Genomic DNA, 17398 nt, shown 5'->3' with positions numbered 1-17398 from the left:
CAAAGGGTGTATAGTTAACGCACGCCAGAGATGACCATTTGTGGGACTACTTAATGCTACGAATCCCACATGGAGGTGAGGGCAGAGAAAACTGGGGAAACTACAGGAGATTGTGTTTCCACGCTCTGGGATATGTGATTGTTGGCATCGAGTGTGGGCTGGTGCACCAAGTTGCCAGTTTAACCTAAAAATTCAGAATATATATAAAAAGACATGTAGCTGTCTGGATTATGCACACCCAAAGATAAATTAAGTGAAGATTAAATTTAAAACAAATTACAATTGTGAAAATGAGGTAATTAGAAGTGTGAATGTGTCAGTCGTGCCTTAATCCAGTGTCTACAGACATACCCATTGGCTGTGGGAACTATGACATGATCACATATAATGGATTTCCATGGGGTGACTACCTCATTTATTGAATGGCATGGACAGCGATTGCTGGGTGAGACAGATGATCAATAATCTGGTTTAACCTTGTTTTCTTAAGAAATGAGTCTTTTGTTATTTTTCTGCTTTCCAGTACTCTCTCTAACGACTTTCTACATATTGGGCAATCTAATTTAAACTTGTCACAGGGAAGAGGGGAAAGGGGCATAGTATGTTTCCTCAGAACCTTGCTAAGTCAGCTCAACCATTATATTAGACATCAGAGAATCGCTTGCTCAGAGTGAAGCATGTTCAGCTAATACTGGATTTCACAGTCTGTTTGGGTTCGTCAGTCATACTGCTCCTCATGTGTGGTCTCAGCAGCAGGTATGCACCAGGTAAGGCATTTTCACAGTGCCATGGACTTCCTTCTGCAGCTGCTACCTGATCAACTCAGTATCTCACAAATACAAAGTAAGCTTTACAATGATATAGGGAATTCTAAGTGTTGTTTTCTGCATGCTATGGAAGAGAATCTAAACATACAGTGCCACCAATTTTGTGTGCTTCCATAGTCACTTGTATAAAATAGGACACAACAAGATTTTTATGATGTGCTAAGCACTGGCTGTTGTCAGAGTGAGCTGAGACAAGTCAGAACTGTTGACAGGACCATCCATCCTGTGGACTTGGGGGATGCAGATCTCACAGTACTGCTCTTTTGCACTGTGGTGTTGCATGAGAGTGTCTCTCCTAGAACATGTGCTGTTACGTGTGACTTGCTTCACTCCTTGTAAACCTATTTGACTACATAATGCAGTGAACTCAGCTGAGGCTGAAAACTGAAGAAATAGGGAATATATTACTGCATTTTCAACACAGAGTGGGGATGGTGGAAAGGTGAAAATCTTGGCACCAAGAGTGTGAAGAACAGCCTATTCCACTTAATAGCAAGCTACAAAGAAGCAGTTTGTCTGCTGTCAGTATCTCACAGTGTCTCTTGCTTTCCCTCCCATCCACCTTTCTCACACTCACATTCCCGAAGCCCTGCAAACTCCTCATTTTCCAAGATTCATCTCACAGCGCCAATGTGGGCTGATGGAATAAAGCAGAACTTTGTCCTTTGGCACCTGTGTTTCCCGTATCTTCAGATTTTTTTCTTTTCCTTTCCCCCATGGGAAAGAATCATTGTGTCAAACATTTCTCATGCATCTCTAATCAGTTTGTCTAAAGGGGAAAGGAAAAAGGAATAAACTGGACAGAACATGAAAACGTTTGCCAAGGTGAAACCAGAATGGTATTTATTACAGTGAAAATGAACTAGGAGGAACAAAAGGATCACTCTGGAACCCCTTGCTGGTAAGGCCATCTCTTTGATGTCAGAGGTTATTAATTTTTGGAAGACTATGGTATTGGGATATAAAATAACTCTCATATTTAGGGTGCTCTATTAAACCTGCCAGCTCAAAATTACCAAAGTTTATGAAGTAATTTCTAATTGGTCTAATTCACTTACATATACCACAGGGGCATCTATAACATTTACTAAAAGATATTTAATATATAAAATCCTGATCTAAATAGGCAGCTGGAAGCTGCAGTATGAACCTTATCTGTCCTGTTCCTTACACAGGAAAAGTAGCGTGTGATTCTTTTCATTGCCTATATAGCATTCTGTCACATACAGACTCAAATTGGCAGCTTTGTATGAAGTGTAACTATGTGTAAAGTGGAAAAAAAGAAGAAAGAAGACTGCAAATATTTTGCTAATGTGGTTATGAATCCGAAACTCTTCTCATAAAGCTGATACTGAGCTATTTCAGGTTTTAGATATTCATAACCTTATGCAGTCAAAATGAAGGTGCCTCATCCCATATTGCATTCTCAATAGAAATAAAAATTAAGTGCAATATTTCATTTAGTTTCATAAAATTAATCGAAAAGCAAAACTGCATGATCTTGTATGGCAACATAACTTTGTATTCATGGCTGATTTTTTTCCCCTTAACATAGAAAAATAATGTGGGTTGATGCAGTGTCCTAACACAATAGGGGCTAATGAATAGAGCTTGCTGCACTCAAGAGACTGCAGTTCAATTACTACTGGTGCCAATCAAGTCAGAAATATTAACCATGGTAACAGCAGATTTGAGTTGCTTGGAATGAGGCAGTGGATTCTTGGGGAAGATCGCCTCTTGGGAGGGAAGGGGATGCTCACAGCAAGAGTTGCAGAAGGTCGGGGAAGGTTTCTTTGTGGCAAAGGAGAGCAATACTCAGCTCATGCTACAGGGAGTTTTGTGCTGTTTGTTTATGTTTTCATTGCACGTGCACCTGAGAGGTCGTAACTAGTAAGTGTGAGTAACTGCAGGGCTCATACTATGTGGATAACCTGTAGAACTGTATTTCCTATGTATAAGTGTACAACATATACGTTGATCACATGAAAGATAAATTTCAATGCAGATTAGGTCCTAAGCAGGAGTAAAATGTTGCTGAAGTCAGTGTGACTGGGCTGAATTACACCAATCGAAGCTGTAGCCTTTTATGAGGATTTACTTAATATAGTGCATTTGTTCTGCTGGCTGATGATCAGAGTGAGGATCCCTTGATTTGATACAATGGCAGTGTTATGTATTAGTAGCATGAACAGGAAGCAGCTGGCGTCCTGTTCAGAAAACAATCTCGGTTTTTATTGCAGAGAACAATATTGAAAAACAGTGTGTGTGAGAGGGACCTAATCCTTAAAAATGCGTGAGTTTGGATACTGTCCCTTTTCATTGACTAGTCACTTCTGGACTAAATCTAGATTTGTCTCTTTTCACAGAAAGCTGTTCTGGTGCTGCTCCTTTGGAAGACAGAGAAAACTGGTTAGAGCCCCAGAATGGCTATTTTGCACCTGCCTGCTGCCTCTCCTCCTCTTCCAGCTGGTGAGTATGCTCAGCTGTGGAGTGCTTTTCCCTTTCTCTTATTCATGAAGACATGGCACATCTTTTTGGTCAGCATCACTGAAACATTTCCTATTCTTTGTCTTGGATGGCATTAAAAAAGCCAGCTGTTAGGGATGCTTGCTGTGTCGTGGGAGCTTAGCTCCATTGTTAACTCAAGCTTCTGTAAAAATATACCATGGGTTTCTTGATAGCTGAAGAATAGCACCCTATACAAGAACTCGAATGTGTCTACCAAACTGGGGAAAATAATGAGTACTGAATACCTTTGGAAAATGCAGTAACTATCACGACTTCTCTGTGGGGAAAAGAGGTCCTATGTTTTGAGAAGAAAGGTCTCCACTGCCCAGAAATAGAACTTATGGACACTTTGTCAACACATATTTGGGCTCCAAAGCCAGATGAATGGAGTGGCTTGATGAGTGCATCCTGACAAGTTAAGAAAACCAGCAGCAAATGAAGTGAGGCCAGGCAAGGCCATCTAGAAACTGAGATTGTGTCCTTGTTGCTGGGAGGTTGAATTTTAATTCCACTTTTAACGCTATTGTGTGCTTGACCTGAAACAGGGTCACTTCCCATCATTATTTCCTTTTTAACCCCCTTCTTCCTCCTATCTTTAGTCTGTCTTGAGTGTTGAACATTTATTCAGTGTGGGAGACAGCTGCCCTTTCTCCTAATGAAGACTGAATCCCAGTGTCCTACTTATATTAGAAAAATTGAGCTGTCTGGTTATGATATCCTGGTAAAAGTGTTATCAAGACATTGCTGTTTCAGTTGCGTAAGTGACTTAATCAGTGGAGGAGGATGAGAAGTCTTCTGTCATGTTTTTTAGAACAATTCCCTAACCACTGGTCTAAACTCTGATTTACACACTGTTTTGAGGCCTGTTGGGAAGCAGTGTTGTGGAGAAAGACCTGGGAATGCTGGTGGACAACAGGCTGTCCATAACCCAGCAGTGTGCCCTCATGGCCAAGAAGACATCCTGGCATGCATTACGAAGAGTGAGGTCAGCAGGTTGAGGGAAGTTATCCTCCCCCTCTAGTCTGCCCTGGTGAGGCCACATCTGGAGTTCTGTGTCTAGTTCTGGGCTCCCCAGTTCAAGAAAGACAGGGAACTACTGGAGACAGTCCAGTGAAGTGCCACAAAGATGATGAGGGGACTGGACCATCTCTGTTACGAGGAAAGGCTGACTCAGGTCTGTTTAGTCTGGAAATGACTGAGTTGGGATCTGATCAATGCTTATAAGTATCTAAAAGGTGGGTGTCTAGAAGGATGGGGCTAGACTCTTTTCAGTGGTGCCCAGCAAGAGGATAAGGGACAAAGGGTACAAACTGAAAAAGGGCACAAACAGAAACACAGGAAGTTCTGTCTGATTGTGAGGAAAAACTTCTTCACTCTGAGGGTGACAGAGCACTGGGACAGACTGCCCAGAGAGATTGTGGAGTCTCCTTATCCAGAGATAGTCAAAACCCGCCTGGGCACTGTCCTGTGTAACCTGCTGTAGGTGATCCTGCTTTAGCATGGGGTTGGACTAGATGATCTCCAGAGGTCCCTTCCAACCCCTGCTGTTCTGTGATTCTGTGATTCTGTGAATCTGTGAATCTGTGATAAATAACCAATTATTGTGAAACACCACCAGGAACAGGTTCAGGAAGATAGTATTTAGGTTGATGTACAGTCTGGTGTTAAGGCATCTGGATGAAAAATGCAGAATTCACTTTCAGGTCATGTTAGGATTGGTTCAGAACAGTGCCTAAAGCCAAAGCAGTCTATAGGCCAAGTAGCCATTAGGCTACTATGCAATTTTCTTGTCAGCTTAAGGAATATTAAAATAACAGCAAAGAGTGTCTGAATACTCTGAATGCCTAGTTCAATGTCTAGGGCATTCTCTTCGGAGAAAAGACTTTTGGATTCAGATTGTATTTAATGAAGGACAGGACTGACCCAAGTCTCATGTGTCTGGGTAGAGTTGTAATTATTGGAAGAGGGTACAAAACCAGAGAGATAGATAGCAGCATTATGAGCATAGAATCCTAGAACCCTAGAATGTGTAAGGTTGAAAGGGACTGTTAGAGGTCATCTAGTCCAACGCCCCTAGCATTAAGGAAGGACATCTTTGCTAGATCAGGCTGCTTAGAGCTCCATCAAGCCTGACCTTGAATATCTCCAGGGATGGGGCCTCCACTATGTCTCTGGGCAACCTGCTCCACTGATCTACCACCCTGACATTGAAGATTTTTTTCCTAATATCCAACCTAAATCTGCTTTTCTAGTTTAAAACCCTTACTCCTAATCCTGTTGCTACATGCTTTTGTGAACAGCATCTAGGTCTCAAACCCTTATTCCACTTTTCCAGCGCAAATCCAGAAATAATTTTGGGATAACTGAAATGATACTTCTGGAAAATGCTGTATATTATTTCACCTGATCTTGATTTGTCATGTAAAAACCCACAGCACCTATTGAGTATCTAGTAGTGGCTGCTTTAATAGGCAATGAGTGAAAATACAGGAAACAAAAAATTGGAAACTACCCATCTTAAATCGCATCCTTGGTTCTGTTGGCTTTAGTGGAACATGCTGGATTATCCAAGATCTTCATTCTGTTACTTTCTATTTTTCTCCTTCTCTAATAAATCTTTATCAAACAATGTCAGCCATTTTGGCAGACCCATAATTACACTACTCTCTACAGTAAAAGTTGCTAATAATCTGTAAACGAAAAGGAAACCCATCTAAATTTTTCTTCTTTGCCCCCAACAAATGCAGTTAAAACAAACAGAATCCTTTCCTTTTACCTGAGTGAAAGAGTAGGAAAGGAAATCTGTTTAATCTTCATTCTTATGATTCCCTGATTACCTGGCTGCTCTTGGGAATGAAAACAGTTCAATAAGGCAGATGAAAATGACAACCTAAGTTTTATGCAATGTTTTGGGGTAAATGAGATTGTACTGTTATTATCCCTCACCATTGCCTCTGCTCAGGTCCTGTCTGCCATATTGAGAAATGTGCTCTTACTAGAAATTATTTGTGTTAGAATAAATTTAATATCAGGGTAAGTTTTATTTCTGACCTAATAACTAATGTTAGTTGACTGATATCCAGGCCAGATCTACAAACAATAGAATATCCTTTGTTTTTAACTATATTGCACTCTCCATAAAGAAAGAAAATATCTCCATAACAAACAAAAAGTCCCAACAGGCCAACGAAACAAATAAAACTTGAGGGTCTTGAGTTTAGTATAAAACATAAATTTTTCTTCATGTTTTTCTTTATCTTATTGGATTAAAGATTAGAACCATAGTTTCCCTCCAGAAAATGTTTGTCATCAGAGAACATGAGATACTCAGTTATTTTCTTGTCTGAAAGGAAATGTCCATTGATGTCCAATATGATTTAGCCAGGCCTTTTAAATGATTGCAGGTTACAAGCTACAAAAAATGCACATTCTTGTAAAAGGCAGAGAGATGCTTTAGTTTCCTCTGTTGCATGTCAACATGAGGTTTCTCACTGCCTCAAGTCTGAGTAGTCATTTACAACAGTTATGTTAGAAAGGCAGCAATATACTGTGCTTGGTGGAAATATGGAGGATGCTCCTGTGTATGGAGCTAAGTCATTTTTTTAACAGGTGAAAGTGAATTCAGTGGTATAAACCAAAAAGAACACGAGTTTCACAGAGATGATAAAACATAATGATGCCCTTGTGTTCAGAGAAGGGCAGCGAGGCTGGTGAAGGGGCTGAAGGACAAATCTTATGAGGAGCAGCTGAGGCAGCTGCCATTGTTTAGTCTGGAGAAGAGAAGGCTAAGAGGAGACCTTATCACTGCCTATAATTATCTGAAAGGAGGTTGTAGAGATGTGCATGATGGTCTCTTCAGCCAGGTGGGAGGAGATAGGACAAGGGGAAATGGCACAATGTTGTGCCAGGGCAGGGTCAGATTAGATGTTAGAAAAAAATCTTTTACTGAAAGAGTTGTCAGGGCCTGGAACAGGCTGCCCAGGGAGGGAGTTGAGTCACCATCCCTGAATATGTTTAAAAGGCGGGGTAGGTGAGGTACTTAGAGATATGGATTAGTAGAGAATGGGTATGGTTGGACTCGATGATCTTAAAGGTCTTTTCCAAACTAGTGATTCTGGGATAAGTTCAGAGGTGGGTGGGGCCTGTTTGCTGATATGAAAAGGAAAGTATTACTGTCTCAAAATAAACCTACAGAGCCAAAATGACCATGATGCAGAAGCAGATTAAAAGAGTGTGGAAATTACCTTACTGCTGTGATAGTAATTTACCTGCACTGCAGGTACCCTAGGAAAATAGGATGTCAGGGACCCATGGGAAGCTACAGGTCTTGAAGAGGGCAAAACAGGGTGCCTACTTGAGACTGGAGTAGGACAAACTATAGACTGTCTTTATCTGACCCCTTGGCTTGCAGCTGAAATGCTTTCTGCTCCAGAAGCCCCTCTTTTTAGCAGGCTTAGTGTTGTCTTGTGTCTTTATCTGTCCAGTTGTGGAGATGATGTAGACTTTGTCCAGTCTACTGCAGAGGAACTGGAAAAAAAAGTGGCATTGTAGACACGAGGAGAAAATAGTAGAGCAGACAATACGTATCAGGAATTTGAAGAAGATACCAAATGCTTCCATCACCATGGTAATCATATACATTAATGCAAGTTTCAACACCATAGTTTTCCCTGTTTAACTGCTAAGAAAGCTATATAAGATATATAAAACAGTGAATTGCATAATGGAGAGTAGATCTCAATGTAAAGAGTAAATGCAATCAGAGATCTGTGTGCATGTAGACCTTCCTCAAACAGAATATAACCTTATTAGCAAGGAGACGATTCCTCAGTGTGATTATCCTGCTGAATAGGAGCTAGGCTGCTATTTTGTTATGTGCTTGACTAGCCGTTATCTTTCCAAAACAACAGAACCATAATCTAGGTCTGAGAATCACTCAGGCAGAGTGGTTTGAAGACTTGCGGAGGTGCATAAATACTAAACCGTTGTAAATGGCAGGGGAATTATTCCATTTTTAGAAAAGAAATGTGGCTGCCATTATTATTGTTTGTATAACAGTCCTGCAGTTTCTTCACAATTTGTACAGATGTGTTCAATTTCAGTCGTTTGCCCTGTCAGTTTTTCTGATACATGGTACATCATTTTCTTTAAGATGCCTAAGTGGTGGTGATTAGTGTTGGGCGATGAATGGAGAAGGAAGTTTTACTTTAAAAGGAAGAATTCTGTGTTCTATATGTGAAAGTGAAATGTAGACTCTCCATTGTAAATTATATGTTGCCGTAGTTCCTGCTTCATGTTATACTGAAACACTACAGCCCAAACAACATTCAACATGTGCGACGGCCGTAAGTTATTAAAGTAGAAGTAGAGAGCTATATATCACTGTCAGCATCAGTAACACCCAGTCAGTTAATCTCTAGCAGCCTCTGGTGCAAGTTGGATTACCCTGGAAGTATGTGTGCAGTCTTTCTCTTTTAGCACCTAGTCCATGTAAGTATGAGCTCCTTGATGTAAAAACATAAAGTAGGGGCTGTAAAAGCACTAGCAATGATACTGGAAAGCTTCATCTTACTTGTTTTACTGAGTTTAAAGCAATGGCTGTTGAAATATTTAGTTCTGTCATCTCTTAGTGAGTCTGCAAAGGAAGTCAGACCATCATAGGGTTTTCATGTCCTTCAGGGTGCCAGGACCTGGAAGTGAAGAGCAGCTGATCACTGACCTACTCAGACTTGACTATCAGAAAGTTAGAGGGACTTTGGCATTAGTTTCCCAGTTGGTACAACAGAGCTGGAGTAAGTATGTAAATAGCTACTAGATTAATGAATTCAGAAATTCCTATTTTCATTCTGAAAGGTCTCTTATAGTGAGTAACAAGTGCTATGAGAACAGCCGTAGCTTGTAGGTGATTTTGGTGGTGATGCAGTTGTAGGTTAACACATTGAAATATTTCTGCATTGCGCCTATGGAACCGCAAAAGTGACCCATAGAGAAGAAAAGCTTTCACAGGCTATATCCAGCAGTGAAAGGTGGATAAGTTCCATCAAGAATTCTGAAGAATTCATGCATTCCTTGCCTTGGCTTGCTTCTCATTGCTTTACTTTTCCTTCCACCAAGAAATCAAGCAATTTAGCAGAGGGTGGAATCACAATATCTAGAACAAATGTCATCAGTTCTATAGAACTGATACTGTAAGAATGCAGAGTAATTTTGATCAATTTGAACGACAACAATGATCCATTGACCATAAATGTTCGGGAACGATTTGCTGAAAGGCTGTATGTCCCAAAGAAATGCTGCTGTCTGGACTTAGTAAATGACTGAAATATTTAAGAGTTTATGCTGGTTAAAAAGCTCATGAACCGCCAAGAAATTGGAAGAAGGAAAGGCTCCGTGTCAGGATTTCTGGTTGTGGAAGCAAAGCAAGAGTTAGAAATGTGGCAAATGAGGACAAAATCCACTGTTTGAGGGACTGAAAACTACTAGCAATACTGCCTCATCTTGGAAAAAATTATGTCACCTTTGGAATCCAGGCAATTAGTCAGCTTTTCTGGCACTTTTTTCAATCACGTTACTTTTTTGGGAATGAGCTATATTTATGGCGTCACAATCCGTTTTCTAGAACAACTAGTAGAATACTCACAAGTCCCTTCGTTTTCTCCTTTTCTTTCTCAGAAATGTCAACATTTCCAAAGATGAAGCTGTTTATGCACACTGAAACTCAATATTGTTTCTCTTCTTTCTGCTTGAGACTGAAGACACTGTGAGGCTCTGTTGTAGCAGAAGACACACATGTGGAGTTAGATAGTATTGGAGAACACCCACAATTACAGCTACCGGGGCTTCACACTTCAGAACAGTCATCCACCAGGAAGAAAGAGATGACACTGCAGAACAAAACTCCAAACTTGCTCGTCCTCTTTTTTAAAATGGTAGATAATAGAAATCACATTGGAATGCAGTTCCTCCAACAGCTTTATTAAGTTTTTTTTTGTTTCTTCTTGTAACTATGAAGGTTAAACAACTAAGCCCTTAGAGATGGAAGTTTTCACTATGGCAATTAATGGGAATTGTGTGCCCCTTTCCTTCAGCCTCTTAAAACAATCAGTAGTTTTTCTAATAAGAAAAATAATTTTCATACATTCAGCGTTGGTGATAAGCTAAGTTTAGGTTTAAAATCAGTTACTCCTTGCAATTAGAGACAATGAAAAGGTATGTAGAATGGTATAACTACCATGCACACCTCTTTAATCTGGCTTCATGAAAGATATGTTTGCCTTCCTAAAGACTTAACTATATTGACAGTGGAGCTGAGATGCTTTGCAATCAGGCATTATTTGATCAGGCAGTTCTTGTTGTACTGTACATAGCTAGAGAGTTGCTTTAAATACAATAAATAAAAGTAAAATCTTACACAAGGCAGCACAGCTTAGTAATTGCTGTTTTGGAGCTCACGTCGCTGCAGTTATTTAGCTCAGCATTTCATCTCCAGCTGCAGCACAATTTTTGCCAAATATAGATAAATGAAGTTAAAGTTATTGGCAACGACTAGTTCTGTATCCCTGTTTCGAGTTCATAGACTTCATAGGAAAGGCCTTCCTTTATTTTTGTAGCAGGCAATTGTTTTGAACTCCGAACTTCTTCATGTTCCAGTACAACGCAGTGTTTTCAGTTCTACTTTATCAGGCAGATACTGGTAAACAGAGAGAATGAGCAGGTTCCCTGTTTGAGAAATACACCACATGAAATGTGAGGGAGGAACAAGTTCAGAAACTGAACCTCACTCAGCATATTTTAGGGGTGTAATGTAATCTTGATACTGAATTCGCAGACGGTGCTTTTCAGCACAGTATGGCTAATCTGTCAGAGTGCTAATTTCCTTACTTTCAACGTAGAACAGGATGACCTGGTAGCATGTTCTGCTGCAGACCCTCCCTCTCACTATGAACTGTGTTCAGATGACTTTCTGTTTTCTTTAGACCTTCCATGGAGAACAACTCTTTCCATCCAAATTTAATAAATGAGACAATACATATACAAATACACATATATGGCAGAGATACAATATCGGACATGTTCTAAGTCACTATAGCAACATGTATTATTGAAGAAACTCAAGAATTGTAAAATTTAGAAATATAGTACTATTTCTTCAGATTTGTTCAATTCCATTTCCTCCTCACTCTCACAAACACATTAGATGGTTGTAACTTTTACAGCTATCTTGTGTTTATCTGCGAACAAGTAAAGGGATTCAGGAAATGGCGGTGTTTCCCTCTGACCCACCTGGCTGCTTTTCCGTTGATCTATGACCCTTCTGTTGAAAGGCAACCAGAAATGTCTTACTCTCTAGAAAGCAGACTCATGGAGCTTTTATTTTGAATGGGTATGTATGGCAAAACATATCTCAAGAGTTGCTGTGAAATGGTCTAGATATGAAAAGGAGAAAGCACTTCCTTCTTTGTGTCCAAACACTGGCCTAGAGTTTCTTTCCACAGAGTTTCCATATTAAAAGCATGTGCAAATCTTTTGTCATATGCTACTTTTGCTGTGATCACTTCACTTGGGACCATAGATTCAGATGTAGTAAATTCTAAAATTACATTGGGAAGATGCCTGAAGTTTGCCAGTGAGATTTCAAAGGAAAACCATATTTTTGGAATTAGGAGAGCAGGCAATTTTTTTTTTTACTGTGAAATTTGCTTGATTCATGCAGAGTGACTGGTTTCAGCCAAATAAAAGGCTTCTCCTTTTTGTGATTTCTCACCAGCTTTACCAACACTCTGAGTTTCACTTCACAGATCCTGTCACCCTCTTTTCCAATTAAAACTTGGGAGATTCAATGAAGTTATAGGCCTTTATTTAAAGAAACAAACAAATAAAAAAACAAACCCCCAAACCCCAAAACTACCTGACACAATAATTGCTGCTGATAAGACAGCAGGAAATTAAATACTGGTATTTGCATTTGACTGCATATATGGAAGAGGGCAAATATGCTTCACTAGCTAACAATGAATGATTTTCAGTGCTTATGGGACTGAGGCTTGAGCTAGTTGTCTCTTCCTCCAGGTGTGATGCTTCATGTTATTATAAAATGATATGCTTTTGAGATGGCACTAATTTTGATATTATTTCAGAAAAGTTCAGCTAAGAACAACTCTTGGCTCTTTTGAAATTCATGGGGTCTCACCATGTAGGGTGTATGACTTCTTTCTATGCCATTAATACAGTATTTGTTCTTATACTGGGCTTATTCACTGAAACAGATGAAGCATATTACGAGTGAGTTATGAATGATGGGGTTTTTCTACAAGAAATGTTGGTGAAACCAGTATTTTTTACTTTTGAAAATATTTTTATTACAAAAATAAAAATTTTTTAGGACAAAATGTTCTTCTTCGTAGGCTGTCTGATGAAAAGAAGGTATCATTCCCCATGGAAAAAAATATTTCTGCTTCAGTGAATGGGCATAGCACAGCAATGATTTTCCAACACAAAATTCAGGATTATCTTAATTAGGACCCTTACTTAAGTCTCGCGTTCTCCCTGTAATGGATGAGTTATATGTATTTACAAAGGAATAGACAGAGATGTTTAGTAATTCTCTATGTTTATAAGGTGAATTGGTGCAGTCACAACAGAACTGCAGGTTTTACATCCTCATCTCCTGTTCACAATACTAAACTAGCTGAAAATAGTACTTTATAATATGGAGAGAAATGAGGTTTTCCCTGTATGATTCTCTTTTATCATGAGAGCAACAAGTAATAGCAAATAAGAGTGTTTTTCCGAACATTTTATACCAGTAAAACTCCAACAAGTGCAGCTATACTCATAAATGAGGTAGATAGAGATTGTGCTCACTGCTTTATACTGAAGAAGAGGTATTTTTTAGGGTTTTTGAGTATCTCTGGTTCCTGCTGTCTCTCATGGGTTGAAATTGACTACCTCAGATAACTGCACTTTCCCATGGTTGCTCATACATGTCATTGCCCATGTGGTCCAGAATGTATTTTGGAATATCCAGGTCTAGCTGTTTTTTCCTGAGGAGAGTATCACACCATGCTCCCCATGTCTTTGCTGAAGCCCATGCATGGCTGGGCTCATTTTGGTGCCATATGGTCAGAGGGTGAAGTTTCACAGTCAAATGTAACCATTTCTCATTGTGTTTATTTTCCTCATGATTAATCAATCTGACCGTAAAGCTGATCTGGTCTCATCAGCTACGTAGCTGGAAAGGACAGAGAAAAAACAGAGCCTTTCTGATACTGTGGCTGCATTCCTTTGGCATATCCCTCCTAGAGAGTGGTTTACCACAGGGTCTCCTGTTTGTATGTACTGGGTGGCTCTCCCCCTTTGAGCAACATAACAACAACATGATGTGAAAATAAGGCAAAAAACTCGGAGGAATGTTCTTCCCGAAAACACATGTGCAAATACAAATGCACACGAGCAAGTTTGTTTGCACACTCAGGCAAATGCATGTGCACAAGCTCATGCCCTGTCACATTTGGCTTGATAGCCAACGTGGTTAAATAATGTCAATAGCAGAAAGTCTTACGGTGCTGACACTTCCTCTGGCTGTAAAATATTTACTGTTCCTTTAAAACTGTGAATAAAAAAAAAAAAAGGTCAGTCTGTATACTGAACAAGGAGTAAAAAAAAAAATCCTTTTTTTATTAGAAAACACTTGAAACTTATCATGTGCAGCAGATGGGAGTAGAAAATGCAGCTTGAAGACAGTTATATAAATATATCCTTGATGTCTGTTTTGCTTTTCAATTTGCAGTGAAAAGTACAAAGGTAGAGTAGAGCGCCAGTCAGGGCTGCACTGTGTCTCTTGATATCCATTCCAGATGTTGGCTAGACTTTGTGGAGCCAGGCTTATGGCACTGAGGCTGGAGCTAGTTGTCTTTTCCTCCAGGTGTGATGCTTCATGCTGATCCCCCCACATGCTAGCCTGTCTTATCCAAACACACTAAGCTCTGTGACAGGCATCTACCACCTTTTTGACCAAAATTCACCTCCCTCCCCCCACCCCCACCTCCACGCTTTCCACCCACCCCAACTTCTTTCAGCTTGATGGGCTCTGCAGACAAGCCCACTTGTCCCTGCCTATCATTCTGTCACTTCAAAAGCAAGTCCCCCTAAAAAAATGATCTCTGACGTGGTTCTCAAATAATGCTAGTCAGTTAGTAGCTGCTTTGAATATTCCTCTTTGTGTTTTGAGAGTGTCTGGAGGTACTATTTGACACCGAGTATGTCTGCCAAGCCTCTAATGGTAGTTCTCTGTTTGTGCATGCTTGTAAAGGATTTTACACTGTAATATTTTAACTCCCTGATTAAACATTGCTAAGCACAGAAGTATATCATAAATCTTGCAGGCGCCAACTCCATTTATCTGAATGTTAGTTACTGTCTACGGTGGGTAAACAAATTACAGCACAGTTTATTACAATATATGGGGCCACGATGTAGCTCTATTAATATCTTGTACCCCCTGGAAATATATTGTTGGCTCACAGTCTGAATTTTCTCTCCTGAACAATTAAAAACAAATTCTGAATGGAGGGCGGGAGGGTGCGTGTGAGAGGGAGGGGGAAGCATCAGGCACTTTCAAGGGGAAACTTGCTGGGAGTAACAATAATGAGCTGCAATATCAAATTACTACTATCCTGGGTTTGAGGTCAGTACATATTGAGCTAGTTGTAAGATATTAAAGTAGAAACTTTTCTAGTTTGGAATGCATTAATGCTGCTGAAGCTGCCAGCAAAACAGCTAGAAAGCATTTGAGTTGGAGAGGGCAGAAACAAAGGAGAATGCTAACAAGAGCATTGGAGCCTCTTCCTTTCCCAGCTACAGGCAGCACACTCACAGAGATCGTTCTCACAAACACTAGCAGGCTTGAGGTGCGTAGATGCTCCATGTGTTCATAGGAGGTGAGCAGTTGGAATCTGGAATATTTCTGAAGCCATCTATAAAAAAAGTCACTTGTACTTTTTAATCGGTTTTCTCAGCCTACAGAGTTATATGAATTTATTGCAATCAATGGAAGCTCTGTCTTCTCCAAGTGCAGAGCAAATGCCTGATTAAAGTAGGAAATTGAAACCTTTGGCAATTCTACCGGGAGGCTTTTGGGAGGACTAGTTTAACACCCATTTAAGACCGTGATACGTTGCAGTACAGAAATAGGAGCGTAACAAGAAGTGCTACAAGATTTAAGAAAATTCATGGCAACTATTAAAAATAATTAAACTGCTAAGAAGCTGGAACAGGGTCAAGATCAAAATAGTACGTGTAAATCCCTGTTTACTTTTGATGTTATAAAAGCATCGCTGCTACTTGTCTTGGTGTGTGGAGTGGTGTCTAACAGGCCAACTATTACTGGAACTATACCAGTGGGAGATTACTTTCCGTGGTGCAATCATGACGGTAAAATAAAATTAAATAATGGTTCCTCCCTTGATTCTACACTAATGCCTGCAGGGAGGCTGGCACTGCAGTATCTGATACAAACTGACAACCCTGACATCATGTTCAGGGGGAGGAGGCACAGCTAGTTGCGTTATCTCCCTTCAGGAAACCACAAAACACCAATATTTTACAGACTGGAAAGGAGTTCATTGCTTGCAAGGGCAGGGCAGGATAATGTTCTGGTGTTCTTAGCTGGGATTCAGTGGCCAATAACACAAACACTATCTTTCATAAAAGTCATCAGACCTTGGTAAAAATAGAAATCCAAATATTTTGAAAGTTTTTGCGTGTTTCCAATACTGTAAATCATCACACAAGATTGTCTATAGTGATAGACAATAGAAAATATGTCTGTAGCTAATAAAAATAGAACCACGGGCTTCTACCTATCCAGTCTGTCTTTACATCAAAAAAAAGAAGCAACACTAAAATCATTGCTAGCCTTTTCCCACTAAAGCCAGTGCATTTAGGCCAGAGCTGAACTCCTTTATGAGATTCTTAAGGAAATGTAAGTGCTATGTTTGTGCTAGTTTGTAAAGATCTTGTTTATATACACACTCATTGCTTGATCCAACAATGTGTTTGGCATTCTGGCCTGATCCACCAAAGCATTTAATCACATGTGTAGGCATGTAGGCGATTTCTTTCACATCATTTAAACTATTTATGTGCTTAACACTAAGCACACTGAAGGGACAAGCCTGCAATGGAATTTTTTTTTAAAATGCCATGCAGGAAAAGCAATGCAGTTTGCAAAGGTGCTGTCAGGGCATGTACCACCTCATGACTGCAAAGAGAGCCTGAAGGTGCCGAACTTTACTTGCTCATGCTCTAATTGACTCTGTGCAAGTAAGGAGCTCCAAGTATTTCTCACAAGGTGTTTAGGACACATCTCTTGATCACCAAGGCGGAAGGTTCAAATAAAGTATGTCCCGACTTCTAAAAGAATAGGAACATCTTAAGAATAAAATTCTGCACCCTGTAATATTTTAAATAATCAAACCAAGACTTCGGAAAGTGTTCTGATCCTGGAAGGACTCACCCTGTACAATCCTGTGAAGTAGGGGAGTGTTCGTCAGAGGGATGCCAAATAAACCAAAGTGTAATTTCCTGTGGTTGAGCATTTGCACCTCAACTGGAACTGATTAGGGAGGTTTGAAAATAATAACTGGAAAAAGAGGGGCAGGAGGGGGTCACAGGCTTGTAGAGGTTCTTTGGAGAAGTCAGTTAACTGGTATGGGGACCCTCTGGGACATCAGAAGATATTTTGGCAAAAGCAGAGAGCTGGGAGAGCAGGATAGGAAAGAGGGGAAGAAGAATGAACCTTTTAAAGCTGAACTAGGGAGAACAACCAGAAGACCACAGTTAAGTACAGGAAAAGGCCTGGGGTAGGAGAGTAAGATGAGGGTTTGTCTGCAATTTTCTCACTGCAAGAGTGAAAAAGCGTAAGGTATCTGTTTTAGCCGGCGTGTTGGTCACCTCAAGAAGCTCCTCATAGCAGGCTGTGAAGAGCCACTGAAAGACTTAGGTCTGAACTGGTCCTGTAAAAGGGAAGGAAAACATTATGGTGGAGACTGAGGTGAGCAGGG

The sequence above is a fragment of the Gallinula chloropus genome (genome assembly GCF_964237585.1).
Source record: "Gallinula chloropus genome assembly, chromosome: 3".
NCBI lineage: Eukaryota > Metazoa > Chordata > Aves > Gruiformes > Rallidae > Gallinula > Gallinula chloropus.
The sequence above is the reverse complement of the archived record's forward strand: the minus strand, read 5'-3'. Positions refer to the sequence as shown.